This window comes from Protopterus annectens, chromosome 13.part0 (assembly GCF_019279795.1).
Source record: "Protopterus annectens isolate FY-2018-M chromosome 13.part0, PAN1.0, whole genome shotgun sequence".
Lineage (NCBI taxonomy): Eukaryota > Metazoa > Chordata > Ceratodontiformes > Protopteridae > Protopterus > Protopterus annectens.
The window spans coordinates 1,118,423,791-1,118,443,030 of NC_056747.1; positions in this window are offsets into that span (position 1 = coordinate 1,118,423,791).

Sequence of the window (19,240 nt, forward strand, 5' to 3'; positions counted from 1 at the left end):
CATTTTGGAATATTTTCTGCTTAGTCTCTGAGCTTTGGCCGGCTATGACCTACCTGCAATCAACTGGATGTATAAGTGAATTTAAGTAAATCTTTATCTGCACTTTTTTTCAAATAATACAGCATTTAAATTGATTTATTTGTGTTGCACTGAATACTATCTAGCTGGAAGTTGTGGCTCTGTTTTTTCAGTTAATGGTTGTTAGACTTCCTGGATAACAAGTGATAAGTGGGGGTAGTTTCAATTCATTGACATTCGGTTTTTGCATTATATAAGTGGTACATTTTGGATTATTTTCTGCTTAAACTCTGAGCTTTGTCCAGCTAAGACCTACCTGCAATCATCTGGACGTTGACGTGAATTTAAGTCAATCTTTACCTGCAATTTTTTCAAATAATACCGCATTTACATTGATTTATTTGTGTTGCATTGAATGCTATCTAGCTGGATGTTTTGGCTCTGTTTTTTTTTCAGTTAATGCTTTTTAGAATTTCTGCATAGCCAGTGATAAGTGGGTTTAGTTTAGTTTAAATTCAGTGGTATTCGGTTTCTGCCTTATATAAGTGATACATTTTGCATTATTTTCAGCTTAAACTCTGAGTTTTGATGGGCTAAGACCTACCTACAATCAACTGGATGTATCAGTGAATTTAAGTAAATCTTTGGCTGCACTTTTTTGAAAATAATACAGCATTTAAAATGATTTAATTGTGTTGCAATGAATACTATCTAGCTGGAAGTTGTGCCTCTGTTTTTTCAGTTAATGCTTGTTTGAATTCCTGTATAGCCAGTGATAAGTGGGGTAGTTTCAATTCACTGATATTCGGTTTCTGCTTTGTATAAGTGGTACATTTTGGATTATTTTCTGCTTAATCTCTGAGCTTTGGCCAGCTATCACCTACTTGCATTCAACTGGACTTATATGTGAATTTAAGTAAATCTTTATCTGCACTTTTTTCAAAAAATACAGCATTTAAATTGATTTATATCTATTGCATTGAATACTATGTAGCCGAAAGTTGTGGCTCTGTTATTTCAGTTAATGCTTGTTAGAATTCCTGCATAGCCAGTGATAAGTGGAGGTAGTTTCAATTCAATGATATTCAGTTTCTGTCTTACATAAGTGGACATTTTGGGTTATTTTCTGCTTAAAATCTGAACTTTGGCCGTCTAAGACCTACCTGCAATCAACTGGACATGTAAGGTAATTTAAGTAAATCTTTATCTGCACTTTTTTCAAAAAATACAGCATTTAAATTTATTTATTTGTGTTGCATTGAATACTATCTAGCTGGAAGTTGTGGCTCATTTTTTTCAGTTAATGCTTGTTAGAATTCCTGCAGAGCCAGTGACAAGTGGGGGTAGTTTCATGTCATTGGTATTCAATTTCTGCCTTATATAGGTGGTACATTTTGGATTATTTTCTGAGCTTTGGCCAGCTAAGACCAACCTGCAATCAACTGTACGTATAAGTGAATTTAAGTGAATCTTTATCTGCACTTTTTCAAATAATACAGCATTTAAATTTATTTATTTGTGTTGCATTGAATACTATCTAGCTGGAAGTTGTGGCTCTGTTTTTTCAGTTAATGCTTGTTAGAATTCTTGCATAGCCAGTGATAAGTGGGGGTAGTTTCAATTCATTGATATTCAGTTTCTGCCTTATATAAGTGGTACATTTTGGATTATTTTCTGCTTAAACTCTGAGGTTTGGCGGGCTAAGACCTAACTGCAATCAGCTGGATGTATAAATGAATTTAGGTACATCCTTATCTGCACTTTTTTCAAATAATACAGCATTTAAAGTGATTTATTTGTGTTGCATTGAATACTATCTAGCTGGAAGTTGTGGCTCTACTTTTTTCAGTTGATGCTTGTTTGAATTCCTGCCTAGCCAGTGATAAGTGGGGCTAGTTTGAATTCATTGCTATTCGATTTCTGCCTTATATAAGTGGTACATTTTGGATTATTTTCTGCTTAATCTCTGAGCTTTGGCCAACTATCACCTGCTTGCATTCAACTGGACGTATATGTGAATTTAAGTAAATCTTTATCTGCACTTTTTTCAAAAAATACAGCATTTAAATTGATTTATATCTATTGCATTGAATACTATGTAGCTGAAAGTTGTGGCTCTGTTATTTCAGTTAATGCTTGTTAGAATTCCTGCATAGCCAGTGATAAGTGGAGGTAGTTTCAATTCAATGATATTCAGTTTCTGTCTTACATAAGTAGACATTTTGGGTTATTTTCTGCTTAAAATCTGAACTTTGGCCGTCTAAGACCTACCTGCAATCAACTGGACATGTAAGGGAATTTAAGTAAATCTTTATCTGCACTTTTTTCAAAAAATACAGCATTTAAATTTATTTATTTGTGTTGCATTGAATACTATCTAGCTGGAAGTTGTGGCTCATTTTTTTTCAGTTAATGCTTGTTAAAATTCCTGCAGAGCCAGTGACAAGTGAGGGTAGTTTCATGTCATTGGTATTCAATTTCTGCCTTATATAGCTGGTACATTTTGGATTATTTTCTGCTTAAACTCTGAGGTTTGGCTGACTAAGACCTAACTGCAATCAGCTGGATGTATAAATGAATTTAGGTACATCCTTAGCTGCACTTTTTTCAAATAATACAGCATTTAAAGTGATTTATTTGTGTTGCATTGAATACTATCTAGCTGGAAGTTGTGGCTCTACTTTTTTCAGTTGATGCTTGTTTGAATTCCTGCCTACCCAGTGATAAGTGGGGCTAGTTTGAATTCATTGCTATTCGATTTCTGCCTTATATAAGTGGTACATTTTGGATTATTTTCTGCTTAAACTCTGAGCTTTGGCCAGTTAAGACCTATCTGCAATCAACTGGATATATAATTTAATTTAAGTAAATGTTTATCTGCACCTTTTTCAAATAATACAGCTTTTAAATCAATTTTGTTTGTGTTACATTGAATACTGTCTAGCTGGAAGTTGTGGCTCTGTTTTTTTAGTTAATGCTTTTTAGCATTCCTGCATAGCCAGTGATAAGTGTGGATAGATTCAATTAAATGATATTCAGTTTCTGCCTTATATAAGTGGTACATTTTTGCATTATTTTCTGCTTAAACTCTGAGCTTTGGCCGGCTAAGACCAACCTGCAATCAAATGGACGTATTATTGAATTTAAGTAAATCTTTATTTGCACTTTTTTCAAATAATACAGCATTTAAATTGATTTATTTGTGTTGCATTGAATACTATCTAGCTGGAAGTTGTGGCTCTGTTTTTTCATTTAATGCATAAGTTATACATTTTGGATTATTTTCTGCTTAAACTCTGAGCTTTGGGAGGCAAGGACCTGCCTGCAATCAACTGGACATATAAGTGAATTTAAGTAAATCATTATCTGCACTTTTTTCATATAATACAACATTTAAATTGACTTATTTGTGTTGCTTTGAATACTATCTAGCTGGAAGTTGTGGCTCTGTTTTTCTGTTAATGTTTGTTAGAATTCCTGCATAGCCAGTGATAAGTGTGGGTATTTTCAGTTCACTGATATTCAGTTTCTGCCTTATATAAGTGATACATTTTGGTTTGTTTTCTGCTTAAATGCTGTGCTGTGGCCAGCTATGACCTACCTGCAATCAACTGGACGTAGAAGTGAATTTAAGTAAATCTTTATCTGCACTTTTTTTAAATAATAAAGCATTTAAATTGATACTTTTGTGTTGCCTTGAATACTATCTAGCTGGAAGTTGTGGCTCTGTTTGTTCAGTTAATGCTTGTTAGAATTCCTGCATAGCAGTGATAAGTGGGGGTAGTTTCAGTTCATTTATATTCTGTTTCTGCCTTATAAAAGTGGTACATTTTGGATTATTTTCTGCTTAAACTCTGAACTTTGGCCGACTATGACTATCCTGCAATTAAATGGATGTATAAGTGAATTTAAGCAAATCCTTATCTGCACCTTTTTTAAATAATACAGAATTTTAATTGATTTGTGTTGCATTGAATACTATCTATCTGGAAGTTGTGGCTCTGTTTTTTTCAGTTAATGCTTATTAGAATTCCTGCAGAGCCAGTGATAAGTGGTGGTATTTTAAATTCAGTGATATTCAGTTTATGCCGTATATAAGTGGTACATTTTGGATTATTTTCTGCTTAAACTCTGAGCTTTAGCAGACTAAGCCCTACCTGCAATCTATTGGATGTATAAATGAATTTAACCATATCTTTATCTGCACTTTTTTCAAATAATACAGAGTTTAAATTGATTTATTTGTATTGAATTGAATACTATCTAGCTGAAAGTTGTGGCTCTGTTTTTCATTTAATGATTGTTAAAGTTCCCCTCATAGCCAGTGAAAAGTGGGGGTAGTTTCAATTCATTGATATTCTGTTTCTGCCATATATAAGTGGTACAGTTTTTGATTATTTTCTGCTTAAACTCTGAGATTTGGTCAGCTTAGACCTACCTGCAATCAACTGGAAGTATAAGTGAATTTAAGTAAATCTTTATCTGCACTTTTTCAAATAATACAGCATTTAAATTGATTTATTTGTGTTGCATTGAATACTATCTAGCTGGAAGTTGTGGCTCTGTTTTTTTAGTTAATGCTTGTTAGAATTCCTGCATAGCCAGTGATAAGTGGGGTAGTTTCAATTCATTGATATTCGGTTTCTGCCTTATATAAGTGGTACATTTTGGATTATTTTCTGCTTAAACTCTGAGCTTTGGCTGGCTAAGACCTACCTGCAATCAACTGGACTTATAAGTGAATTTAAGTAAATCTTTATCTGCACTTTTTTAAATAATACAGCATTTAAATTGATTTATTTGTATTGCATTGAATACTATCTATCTGGAAGTTGTGGCTCTGTTTTTTTAGTTAATGCTTGTTAAAATACCTGCATAGCCAGTGAAAAGTGCGGGTAGTTTCAATTCATTGATATTCGGTTTCTGCCTTATATAAGTGGTACATTTTGGATTATTTTCTGCTTAAACTCTGAGCTTTGGCTGGCTAAGACCTACTTGCAATCAACTGGATGTATAAGTGAATTTAAGTAAATCTTTATCTGCACTGTTTTCAAATAACACTGCATTTAAATTGACTTATTTGTATTGCATTGAATACTATCTAGCTGGAAGTTGTGGCTCTGTTTTTTCAGTTAATGCTTGTTAGAATTCCTGCAAAGCCAATGATAAGTGGTGGTAGTTTCATTTTATTGATATTCTGTTTCTGCCTTATGTAAGTGGTACATTTTGGATTATTTTCTGCTAAAACTCTGTGCTTTGGCTGGCTAAGACTTCTCTGCAATCAACTGGATTTATAAGTGAAATTAAGTAAATCTTTATCTGCACTTCTTTCAAATAATACAGCATTTAAATTGATTTATTTGTGTTGCATTGAATACTATATAGCTGGAAGTTGTGGCTCTGTTTTTTCAGTTAATGCTTGTTAGAATTCCTGCATAGCCAGTGATAAGTGGGGTAGTTTCATTTCATTGATATTCGGTTTCTGCCTTATATAAGTGGTACATTTTGGATTATTTTCTGCTTAAACTCTGAGCTTTGGCTGGCTAAGACATACCTGCAATCAACTGGATGTATAAGTGAATTTAAGTAAATCTTTATCTGCACTTTTTCAAATAATACAGCATTTAAATTGATTTATTTGTGTTGCATTGAATACTATCTAGCTGGAAGTTGTGGCTCTGTTTTTTTAGTTAATGCTTGTTAGAATACCTGCATAGCCAGTGAAAAGTGCGGGTAGTTTCAATTCATTGATATTCGGTTTCTGCCTTATATAAGTGGTACATTTTTGATTATTTTCAGCTTAAACTCTGAGCTTTTGCTGGCTATGACTTACCTGCAATTAACTGGACATATAAGTGAATTTAAGTAAATCTTTATCTGCAGTTTTTTGAAATAGTACAGCATTTAAATTGATTTATTTGTGTTTCATTGAATACTATCTAGCTGGAAGTTGTTGCTCTGTTTTTTCAGTTAATGCTTGTTAGAATTCCTGCATAGCCAGTGATAAGTGTGGGTAGCGTGTATTCCATGATATTCAGTTTCTGCTTTATATTAGTCTTACATTTTGGATTATTTTCTGCTTAAACTCTTAGCTTTGGCTGGCTAAGACCTACCTGCAATCAACTGGGCATATACGTGAATTTAAGTCAATCTTTATCTGCACTTTTTTCAAATAATACTGCATTTAAATTGATTTGTTTGTGTTGCATTGAATACTATATAGCTGGAATTTGTGGCTCTATCTTTTCAGTTAATGCTTGTTAGAATTCCTTCATAGCCAGTGATAAGTGGGGGTAGTTTCACTTTATTGATATTCGGTTCCTGCCTTATATAAGTGATACAGTTTGGATTATTTTCTGCTTAAACTCTTAGCCTTGGCAGGCTAAGACCTACCTTCAATCAACTGGACGTATAAGTGAATTTAAGTAAACCTTTATCTGCACTTTTTTTCAAATAATACAGCATTTAAATTGATTTATTTGTGTTGCATTGAATACTATCTAGCTGGAAGTTCTGGCTTTGTTTTTTCAGTTAATGCTTGCTAGAATTCCTGCATAGCTAGTGATAAGTACAGGAATTTTAAATTCATTGATATGCATTTTCTGCCTTATATAAGTGGTACATTTTGGATTATTTTCTGCTAAAACTCTGAGCTTTGGCTAGCTAAGACCTACCTGCAATCAACTGGACATATAAGTTAATTTAAGTAAATCTTTATCTGCACTTTTTTCAAATAATACAGCATTTAAATTGATTTATTGTAGTGCATTGAATACTATATACCTGGAAGTTGTGGCTCTGTTTTTTCAGTTAAAGCTTGTTAAAATTCCTGCATAGCCAGTGATAAGGTGGGGTAGTTTCACTTCATTGATATTCGGTTTTTGCTTATATAAGTGGTACATTTTGGACTATTTTCTGCTTAAACTCTGAGCTTTGGCCGTCTAAGGCCTACCTGCAATCAACTGGATGTATAAGTGAATTTAAGTAAATTTTTATCTGCAATTTTTTCAAATAATACATCATTTAAATTTATGTATTTGTGTAATATTGAATACTGTCTAGCTAGAAGTGTTGGCTCTGTTTTTTTAGTTAATGCTTGTTATAATTCCTGCATAGCTAGTGATAAGTGGGGGTAGTTTCAATTCATTGATATTCGGTTTCTGCCTTTTATAAGTGGTACATTTTGGATTATTTTCTGATTAAACTCTAACCTTTGTCCAGATAAGACCTACCTGCAATCAACTGGATGCATAAGTGAATTTAAAAAACTTTTTATCCACATTTTTTTCAAATAATACAGCATTTAAATTGATTTATTTGTATTGCTTTGAATACTATGTGGCTGAAAGTTGTGGCTCTGTTCTTTCATTTAATGCTGGTTAGTATTCCTGTATAGGCAGTGATAAGTGGGGGTAGTTTCAATTCATTGATATTCGGTTTCTGCCTTGCATAAGTTATACATTTTGGATTATTTTCTGCTTAAACTCTGAGCTTTGGCCAGCTAAGACCTATCTGCAATCAACTGGACGTATAAGTGAATTTATGTAAATATTTATCTGCACTTTTTTTAAATATTACCGCATTTAAATTGATTATTTGTGTTGCTTTGAATACTATCTAGCTGGAAGTTGTGGTTCTGTTTTTTAGTTAATGCTTGTTAGAATTGCTGCATAGCCAGTGATAAGTGATGGTACTTTCAATTCATTGATATTCAGTTTCTGCCTTTAATAAGTGATACATTTTGGATTGTTTTCTGCTTAAACTCTGAGCCTTGGCCAGCTATGATCTACCTGCAATCAACTGGACGTATAAGTGAATTTAAGTAAATCTTTATTTGCACTTTTTTCAAATAATACTGCATTTAAATTGATTTATCTGTGTTGCATTGAATACTACCTAGCTGGAAGTTCTGGTTTTGTTTTTTCAGTTAATGCTTGCTAGAATTCCTGCATAGCCAGTCATAAGTGGGGGTAGATTCAATTCATTGATATTCTGTTTCTGCCTTATATAAGTGGTACAATTAGGATTATTTTCTGCTTAAACTCTGAGCTTTGGCCGTCTAAGACCACCAGCAGTTAACTGGATGTATAAGTGAATTTCAGTAAATCTTTATCTGCACTTTTTTAAAATAATACAGCATTTAAATATATTAATTTGTGCTGTATTGAATACTATCTAGCTGGAAGTTGTGGCTCTGTTTTTTTCAATTAATGTTTGCTATAATTCATGTATAGCTGGTGATAAGTGGTGGTAATTTCAATTCATTCATATTCAGTTTCTGCCTTATATAAGTGGTACATTTTGGACTCTTTTCAGCTTAAACTCGGAGCTTTGGCTGGCTAAGATCTTCCTGCAATCAACTGGACTCATAAGTGAATTTAAGTAAATCTTTATCTGCACTTTTTTCAAATAATACAGCATTTAAATTGATTTATTTTTGTTACATTGAATACTATCTTGCTGAAAAATGTGGATCTGTTTTTTCAGTTAATGCTTGTTAGAATTCCTACATAGCCAGTCATAAGTGGGGGTAGATTCAATTAATTGATATTCTTTTTCTGCCTTATATAAGTGGTACATTTAGGATTATTTTCTGCTTAAACTCTTAACTTTGGCCGTCTAAGACCTACCTACAATAAACTGGGCTATAAGTGAATTTAAGTAAATCTTTATCTGCACTTTTTTCAAATAATACAGCATTTAGATTGATTTACTTGTGTTGCATTGAATACTATGTAGGTGGAAGTTGTGGCTCTGTTTTTTCAGTTAATGTTTGTTAGTATTCCTGCATAGCCAGTGATAAGTGGGGGTAGTTTCAGTTCATTTATATTCTGTTTCTGCCTTATAAAAGTGGTACATTTTGGATTATTTTCTGCTTACACTCTGAGATTTGGCCAGCTATGACTTACCTACAATCAACTGGATGTATAAGCGAATTTAAGTAAATCCTTATCTGCACCTTTTTTTAAATAATATAGCATTTAAATTGATTTATTTGTGTTGCATTGAATCCTATCTAGCTGGAAGTTGTGGCTCTGTTTTTTTTCAGTTAATGCTTGTTAGAATTCCTGCATAGCCAGTGATAAGTGTGGGTAGTTTTAATTCAGTGATACTTTGTTTCTGCCTTATATAAGTGGTACATTTTTGATTATTTTCAGCTTAAACTCTGAGATTTGGCCGGCTATGACTTACCTGCAATCAACTGGACATATAAGTGAATTTAAGTAAATCTTTATCTGCACTTTTTTTGAAATAATACAGCATTTAAATTGATTTATTTGTTTCATTGAATACTATCTAGCTGGAAGTTGTTGCTCTGTATTTTCAGTTAATGCTTGGTAGAATTCCTGCATAGCCAATGATAAGTAGGGGTACTTTCAATACATTGATATTCGGTTTCTGCCTTATGTAAGTTGTACATTTTGAATTATTTTCTGCTTAATCTCTGAACATTGGCTGGCTAAGACCTACCAGGAATCAGCTGGACTTATAAGTGAATGTATGTAAATCTTTGTCTGTACTTTTTTCAAATAATACAGCATTTAAGTTGATTTATTTGTGCTGCATTGAATACTATCAAATGGAAGTTGTGGTTCTGTTTTTTTCAGTTAAAGCTTGTTAAAATTCCTGCATAGCCAGTGATAAGTGTGGGTAGTTTGAATTCCATGATATTCGGTTTCTGCTTTATATTAGTGGTACATTTTGGATTATGTTCTGCTTAAACTCAAAGTTTTGGCTGGCTAAGACCTACTTGCAATCAACTGGATGTATACTTGGATTTAAGTCAATCTTTATCTGCACTTTTTTCAAATAATACTGCATTTAAATTGACTTATTTGTATTGCATTGAATACTATATAGCTGGAATTTGTGGCTCTGTTTTTTCAGTTAATGCTTGTTAGAATTCCCTCATAGCCAGTGATAAGAGGGGGTAGTTTCAGTTTATTGATATTCGGTTCCTGCCTTATATAAGTGATACATTTTGGATTATTTTCGGCTTAAACTCTGTGCTTTGGCTGGCTAAGACATATCTGCAATCAACTGGACGTATAATTGAATTTAAGTAAATTTTTGTATGCACTTTTTTCAAATAATACAGCATTTAAAATTATTTAATTGTGTTGCATTGAATACTATCTAGTTGGAAGTTGTGGCTCTGTTTTTTCAGTTAAAGCTTGTTAAAATTCCTGCATAGCCTGTGATAAGGTGGGGTAGTTTCACTTCATTGATATTCGGTTTTTGCTTATATAAATAGTACATTTTGGACTATTTTCTGCTTAAACTCTGAGCTTTGGCCGTCTAAGGCCTACCTGCAATCAACTGGATGTATAGGTGAATTTAAGTAAATTTTTATCTGCAATTTTTTTCAAATAATACATCATTTAAATTTATGTATTGGTGTTATATTGAATACTGTCTAGCTAGAAGTGTTGGCTCTGTTTTTTTAGTTAATGCTTGTTATAATTCCTGCATAGCTAGTGATAAGTGGGGGTAGTTTCAATTCATTGATATTCAGTTTCTGCCTTTTATAAGTGGTACATTTTGAATTATTTTCTGATTAAACTCTAACCTTTGTCCGGATAAGACCTACCTGCAATCAACTGGATGCATAAGTGAATTTAAAAAACTTTTTATCCGCATTTTTTTCAAATAATACAGCATTTAAATTGATTTATTTGTATTGCTTTGAATACTATGTAGCTGGAAGTTGTGGCTCTGTTCTTTCATTTAATGCTGGTTAGTATTCCTGTATAGGCAGTGATAAGTGGGGGTAGTTTCAATTCATTGATATTCAGTTTCTGCCTTGCATAAGTTATACATTTTGGATTATTTTCTGCTTAAACTCTGAGCTTTGGCCGGCTAAGACCTACCTGCAATCAACTGGACGTATAAGTGAATTTATGTAAATATTTATCTGCACTTTTTTTAAATAATACCGCATTTAAATTGATTATTTGTGTTGCTTTGAATACTATCTAGCTGGAAGTTGTGGTTCTGTTTTTTAGTTAATGCTTGTTAGAATTGCTGCATAGCCAGTGATAAGTGATGGTACTTTCAATTCATTGATATTCAGTTTCTGCCTTTAATAAGTGATACATTTTGGATTGTTTTCTGCTTAAACTCTGAGCCTTGGCCGGCTATGATCTACCTGCAATCAACTGGACGTATAAGTGAATTTAAGTAAATCTTTATTTGCACTTTTTTCAAATAATACCGCATTTAAATTGATTTATCTGTGTTGCATTGAATACTACCTAGCTGGAAGTTCTGGTTTTGTTTTTTCAGTTAATGCTTGCTAGAATTCCTGCATAGCCAGTCATAAGTGGGGGTAGATTCAATTCATTGATATTCTGTTTCTGCCTTATATAAGTGGTACAATTAGGATTATTTTCTGCTTAAACTCTGAGCTTTGGCCGTCTAAGACCTACCAGCAGTTAACTGGATGTATAAGTGAATTTAAGTAAATCTTTATCTGCACTTTTTTTAAATAATACAGCATTTAAATATATTCATTTGTGCTGTATTGAATACTATCTGGCTGGAAGTTGTGGCTCTGTTTTTTTCAATTAATGTTTGCTAGAATTCATGTATAGCTGGTGATAAGTGGTGGTAATTTCAATTCATTCATATTCAGTTTCTGCCTTATATAAGTGGTACATTTTGGACTCTTTTTAGCTTAAACTCGGAGCTTTGGCTGGCTAAGATCTTCCTGCAATCAACTGGACTTATAAGTGAATTCAAGTAAATCTTTATCTGCACTTTTTTTCAAATAATACAGCATTTAAATTGATTTATTTTTGTTACATTGAATACCATCTTGCTGAAAAATGTGGATCTGATTCTCAGTTAATGATTGTTAGAATTCCTACATAGCCAGTCATAAGTGGGGGTAGATTCAATTAATTGATATTCTTTTTCTGCCTTATATAAGTGGTACATTTAGGATTATTTTCTGCTTAAACTCTTAGCTTTGGCCGTCTAAGATCTTCCTGCAATAAACTGGACTTATAAGTGAATTTAAGTAAATCTTTATCTGCACTTTTTTCAAATAATACAGCATTTAAATTGATTTATTTTTGTTACATTGAATACTATCTTGCTGAAAAATGTGGATCTGTTTTTTCAGTTAATGCTTGTTAGAATTCCTACATAGCCAGTCATAAGTGGGGGTAGATTCAATTAATTGATATTCTTTTTCTGCCTTATATAAGTGGTACATTTAGGATTATTTTCTGCTTAAACTCTTAGCTTTGGCCGTCTAAGACCTACCTGCAATAAACTGGACTATAAGTGAATTTAAGTAAATCTTTATCTGCCCTTTTTCCAAATAATACAGCATTTAGATTGATTTACTTGTGTTGCATTGAATACTATGTAGGTGGAAGTTGTGGCTCTGTTTTTTCAGTTAATGTTTGTTAGTATTCCTGCATAGCCAGTGATAAGTGGGGGTAGTTTCAGTTCATTTATATTCTGTTTCTGCCTTATAAAAGTGGTACATTTTGGATTATTTTCTGCTTACACTCTGAGATTTGGCCAGCTATGACTTACCTGCAATCAACTGGATGTATAAGCGAATTTAAGTAAATCCTTATCTGCACCTTTTTTTAAATAATACACCATTTAAATTGATTTATTTGTGTTGCATTGAATACTATCTAGCTGGAAGTTGTGGCTCTGTTTTTTCAGTTAATGCTTGTTAGAATTCCTGCATAGCCAGTGATAAGTGTGGGTAGTTTGAATTCCATAATATTTGGTTTCTGCTTTATATTAGTGGTACATTTTGGATTATGTTCTGCTTAAACTCAAAGTTTTGGCTGGCTAAGACCTACTTGCAATCAACTGGATGTATACTTGGATTTATGTCAATCTTTATCTGCACTTTTTTCAAATAATACTGCATTTAAATTGACTTATTTGTATTGCATTGAATACTATATAGCTGGAATTTGTGGCTCTGTTTTTTCAGTTAATGCTTGTTAGAATTCCCTCATAGCCAGTGATGAGAGGGGGTAGTTTCAGTTTATTGATATTCGGTTCCTGCCTTATATAAGGGATACATTTTGGATTATTTTCGGCTTAAACTCTGTGCTTTGGCTGGCTAAGACATATCTGCAATCAACTGGACGTATCATTGAATTTAAGTAAATTTTTATCTGCACTTTTTTCAAATAATACAGCATTTAAAATGATTTAATTGTGTTGCATTGAATACTATCTAGCTGAAAGTTTTGGCTCTGTTTGTTTAGTTCATGCTTGTTAGAATTCCTGCATTGCAGTGTTATGTAGGAGTGGTCTCAGTTCATTTATATTCGGTTTATACCTTATAAAAGTGGTACATTTTGGATTATTTTCTGCTTAAACTCTGAGCTTTTGCTGGCTATGACTTACCTGCAATCAACTGGATGTATAAGTGAATTTAAGTAAATCTTTATCTGCACATTTTTCAAATAGTACAGCATTTAAATTTATTTATTTGTATTGCATTGAATACTATCTATCTGGAAGTTGTGGCTCTGTTTTTTTAGTTAATGCTTGTTAAAATACCTGCATAGCCAGTGAAAAGTGTGGGTAGTTTCAATTCATTGATATTCGGTTTCTGCCTTATATAAGTGGTACATTTTGGATTATTTTCTGCTTAACCTCTGAGCTTTGGCCGGCTAAGACCTACCTGCAATCAACTGGACGTATAAGTGAATTTAAGTAAATCTTTATCTGCACTTTTTTCAAATAATACAGCATTTAAATTGATTTATATGTGTTGCATTCAATACTATCTAGCTGGAAGTTGTGGCTCTGTTTTTTCAGTTAATGCTTGTTAGAATTCCTGCATAGCTAGTGATAAGTGTGGGTAGTGTGTATTCCATGATATTCGGTTTCTGCTTTATATTAGTGGTACGTTTTGGATTATTTTCTGCTTAAACTCTTAGCTTTAGCTGGCTAAGGCCTACCTGCAGTCAACCGGATGTATACGTGAATTTAATTAAACCTTTATCTGCACTTTTTTTCAAATAATACAGCATTTAAATTGACTTATTTGTGTTGCATTGAATACTATCTAGCTGGATGTTTTGTCTTTGTTTTTTCAGTTAATGCTTGCTAGAATTCCTGCATAGCCAGTGATAAGTACAGGAATTTTAAATTCATTGATATTCATTTTCTGCCTTATATTAGTGGTACATTTTGGATTATTTTCTGCTAAAACTCTGAGCTTTGGCTAGCTAAGACCTACCTGCAATCAACTGGCCGTATAAGTGAATTTAAGTAAATCTTTTTCTGCACTTTTTTTTTAAATGATACAGCATTTAAATTGATTTATTTGTGTTGCATTGAATACTATCTAGCTGGAAGTTGTGCCTCTGTTTTTTCAGTTAAATGTTGTTAAAATTCTTGCATAGCCAGTGATAAGTTGGGGTAGTTTCAATTCATTGATATTCCGTTTCTGCCTTATATAAGTGGTACATTTTAGATTATTTTCTACTTAAACTTTGAGCTTTGGAAAATAAACTGGATGTATAAGTTAATTTAAGTAAATCTTTATCTGCACTTTTTTCAAATAATACAGCATTTAAATTGATTTATTGTATTGCATTGAATACTATATAGCTGGATTTTGTGGCTCTATTTTTCCAGTTAATGCTTGTTATAATTTCCTCATAGCCAGTGATAAGTGCGGGTAGTTTCAGTTTATTGATATTCGGTTCCTGCCTTATATAAGTGATACATTTTGGATTATTTTCGGCTTAAACTCTGAGCTTTGGCTGGCTAAGACCTATTTGCAATCAACTGGATGTATCAGTGAATTTAATTAAATTTTTATCTGCACTTTTTTTGAAATAATACAGCATTTAAAATGATTTAATTGTGTTGCATTGAATACTATCTAGCTGGAAGTTGTGGCTCTGTTTGTTTAGTTAATGCTTGTTAGAATTCCTGCATAGTAGTGCTATGTGGGGGTGGTTTCAGTTCATTTATATTTGGTTTTTGCCTTATAAAAGTGGTACATTTTGGATTATTTTCCGCTTAAACTCTGAGCTTTGGCTGGCTGTGACTTATTTGCAATCAACTGGATTTATATGTTAATTTAAGTAAATCTTTATCTGCACTTTTTTCAAATAGTACACCATTTAAATTGATTTATTTGTGCTGCATTGAATACTATCTAGCTGGAAGATGTGGCTCTGTTTTTTTCAGTTAATTCTTGTTATAATTCCTGCATAGCCAATGATAAGTGGAGGTAGTTTCAATTCCGTGATATTCGATTTATGCCTTATATAAGTGGTACATTTTGAATTATTTTCTGCTTAAACTCTGAGCTTTGGCAGGCTAAGACCTTCCTGCAATCTAGTGGACGTATAAAAGAATTTAAGTAAATCTTTATCTGCACTTTTTTCAAATAATACAGCATTTAAATTGATTTATTTGTATTGCACTATTTAGCTGGAAGTTGTGGCTCTGTTTTTTCAGTTAATGCTTGGTAAAATTCCCGCATAGCCAGTGAAAAGTGGGGGTAGTTTCAATTAATTGATATTCGGTTTCTGCCTTATATAAGTGGTACATTTTGGATTATTTTCTGCTTAACCTCTTAGCTTTGGCCGTCTAAGACCTACCTGCAATAAACTGGACTATAAGTGAATTTAAGTAAATCTTTATCTGCACTTTTTTTCAAATAATACAGCCTTTAGATTGATTTACTTGTGTTGCATTGCATACTATGTAGGTGGAAGTTGTAGCTCTGTTTTTTCAGTTAATGTTTGTTAGTATTCCTGCATAGCCAGTGATAAGTGGGGGTAGTTTCAGTTAATTTATATTCTGTTTCTGCCTTATAAAAGTGGTACATTTTGGATTATTTTCTGCTTACACTCTGAGATTTGGCCAGCTATGACTTACCTGCAATCAACTGGATGTATAAGCGAATTTAAGTAAATCCTTATCTGCACCTTTTTTTAAATAATACAGCATTTAAATTGATTTATTTGTGTTGCATTGAATCCTACCTAGCTGGAAGTTGTGGCTCTGTTTTTTTTCAGTTAATGCTTGTTAGAATTCCTGCATAGCCAGTGATAAGTGTGGGTAGTTTTAATTCAGTGATACTTTGTTTCTGCCTTATATAAGTGGTACATTTTTGATTATTTTCATCTTAAACTCTGAGATTTGGCCAGCTATGACTTACCTGCAATCAACTGGACATATAAGTGAATTTAAGTAAATCTTTATCTGCACTTTTTTTGAAATAATACAGCATTTAAATTGATTTATTTGTTTCATTGAATACTATCTAGCTGGAAGTTGTTGCTCTGTATTTTCAGTTAATGCTTGGTAGAATTCCTGCATATCCAATGATAAGTAGGGGTACTTTCAATTCATTGATATTTGGTTTCTGCCTTATGTAAGTTGTACATTTTGAATTCTTTTCTGCTTAAACTCTGAACATTGGCTGGCTAAGACCTACCAGGAATCAGCTGGACTTATATGTGAATGTATGTAAATCTTTATCTGTACTTTTTTCAAATAATACAGCATTTAAGTTGATTTATTTGTGCTGCATTGAATACTATCAAGTGGAAGTTGTGGTTCTGTTTTTTCAGTTAAAGCTTGTTAAAATTCCTGCATAGCCAGTGATAAGTGTGGGTAGTTTAAATTCCATGATATTTGGTTTCTGCTTTATATTAGTGGTACATTTTGGATTATGTTCTGCTTAAACTCAAAGTTTTGGCTGGCTAAGACCTACTTGCAATCAACTGGATGTATACTTGGATTTATGTCAATCTTTATCTGCACTTTTTTCAAATAATACTGCATTTAAATTGACTTATTTGTATTGCATTGAATACTATATAGCTGGAATTTGTGGCTCTGTTTTTTCAGTTAATGCTTGTTAGAATTCCCTCATAGCCAGTGATAAGAGGGGGTAGTTTCAGTTTATTGATATTCGGTTCCTGCCTTATATAAGTGATACATTTTGGATTATTTTTGGCTTAAACTCTGTGCTTTGGCTGGCTAAGACATATCTGCAATCAACTGGACGTATAATTGAATTTAAGTAAATTTTTGTATGCACTTTTTTCAAATAATACAGCATTTAAAATTATTTAATTGTGTTGCATTGAATACTATCTAGTTGGAAGTTGTGGCTCTGTTTGTTTAGTTAATGCTTGTTAGAATTCCTGCATTGCAGTGTTATGTGGGGGTGGTTTCAGTTCATTTATATTCGGTTTATGCCTTATAAAAGTGGTACATTTTGGATTATTTTCCTCTTAAACTCTGAGCTTTCGCTGGCTATGACTTACCTGCAATCAACTGGATGTATAAGTGAATTTAAGTAAATCTTTATCTGCACTTTTTTCAAATAGTACAGCATTTAAATTGATTTATTTGTATTGCATTGAATACTATCTAGCTGGAAGTTGTGGCTCTGTTTTTTCAGTTAATGCTTGTTAAAATTCCTGCATAGCCAGTGAAAAGTGCGGGTAGTTTCAATTCATTGATATTCAGTTTCTGCCTTATATAAGTGGTACATTATGGATTATTTTCTGCTTAACCTCTGAGCTTTGGCCGGCTAAGACCTACCTGCAATCAACTGGACGTATAAGTGAATTTAAGTAAATCTTTATCTGCACTTTTTTCAAATAATACAGCATTTAAATTGATTTATAAGTGTTGCATTCAATACTATCTAGCTGGAAGTTGTGGCTCTGTTTTTTCAGTTAATGCTTGTTAGAATTCCTGCATAGCTAGTGATAAGTGGAGGTAGTGTGTATTCCATGATATTCGGTTTCTGCTTTATATTAGTGGTACGTTTTGGATTATTTTCTGCTTAAACTCTTAGCTTTGGCTGGCTAAGGCCTACCTGCAGTCAACCGGACGTATACGTGAATTTAAGTCAATCTTTATCTGCACTTTTTTCAAATAATACTGCATTTAAATTGATTTGTTTGTGTTGCATTGAATACTATATAGCTGGAATTTGTGGCTCTATTTTTTCAGTTAATGCTTGTTAGAATTCCCTCATAGCCAGTGATAAGTGGGGGTAGTTTCAATTTATTGATATTCGGTTCCATGCCTTATATAAGTGATACAGTTTTGATTATTTTCTGCTTAAACTCTTCTCTTTGGCAGGCTAAGACCTACCTGCAATCAACTGAATGTATAAGTGAATTTAAGTAAACCTTTATCTGCACTTTTTTTCAAATAATACAGCATTTAAATTGACTTATTTGTGTTGCATTTAATTCTATCTAGCTGGATGTTTTGTCTTTGTTTTTTCAGTTAATGCTTGCTAGAATTCCTGCATAGCCAGTCATAAGTACAGGAATTTTAAATTTATTGATATTCATTTTCTGCCTTATATTAGTGGTACATTTTGGATTATTTTCTGCTAAAACTCTGAGCTTTGGCTAGCTAAGACCTACCTGCAATCAACTGGATGTATAAGTGAATTTAAGTAAATCTTTTTCTGCACTTTCTTTTTAAATGATACAGCATTTAAATTGATTTATTTGTGTTACATTGAATACTATCTAGCTGGAAGTTGTGCCTCTGTTTTTTCAGTTAAACGTTGTTAAAATTCTTGCATAGCCAGTGATAAGTTGGGGTAGTTTCAATTCATTGATATTCCGTTTCTGCCTTATATAAGTGGTACATTTTAGATTATTTTCTACTTAAACTTTGAGCTTTGGAAAATAAACTGGACGTATAAGTTAATTTAAGTAAATCTTTATCTGCACTTTTTTCAAATAATACAGCATTTAAATTGATTTATTGTATTGCATTGAATACTATATAGCTGGATTTTGTGGCTCTATTTTTCCAGTTAATGCTTGTTATAATTTCCTCATAGCCAGTGATAAGTGCGGGTAGTTTCAGTTTATTGATATTCGGTTCCTGCCTTATATAAGTGATACATTTTGGATTATTTTCGGCTTAAACTCTGAGCTTTGGCTGGCTAAGACCTATTTGCAATCAACTGGATGTATCAGTGAATTTAATTAAATTTTTATCTGCACTTTTTTTGAAATAATACAGTATTTAAAATGATTTAATTGTGTTGCATTGAATACTATCTAGCTGGAAGTTGTGGCTCTGTTTGTTTAGTTAATGCTTGTTAGAATTCCTGCATAGTAGTGCTATGTGGGGGTGGTTTCAGTTCATTTATATTTGGTTTTTGCCTTATAAAAGTGGTACATTTTGGATTATTTTCCACTTAAACTCTGAGCTTTGGCTG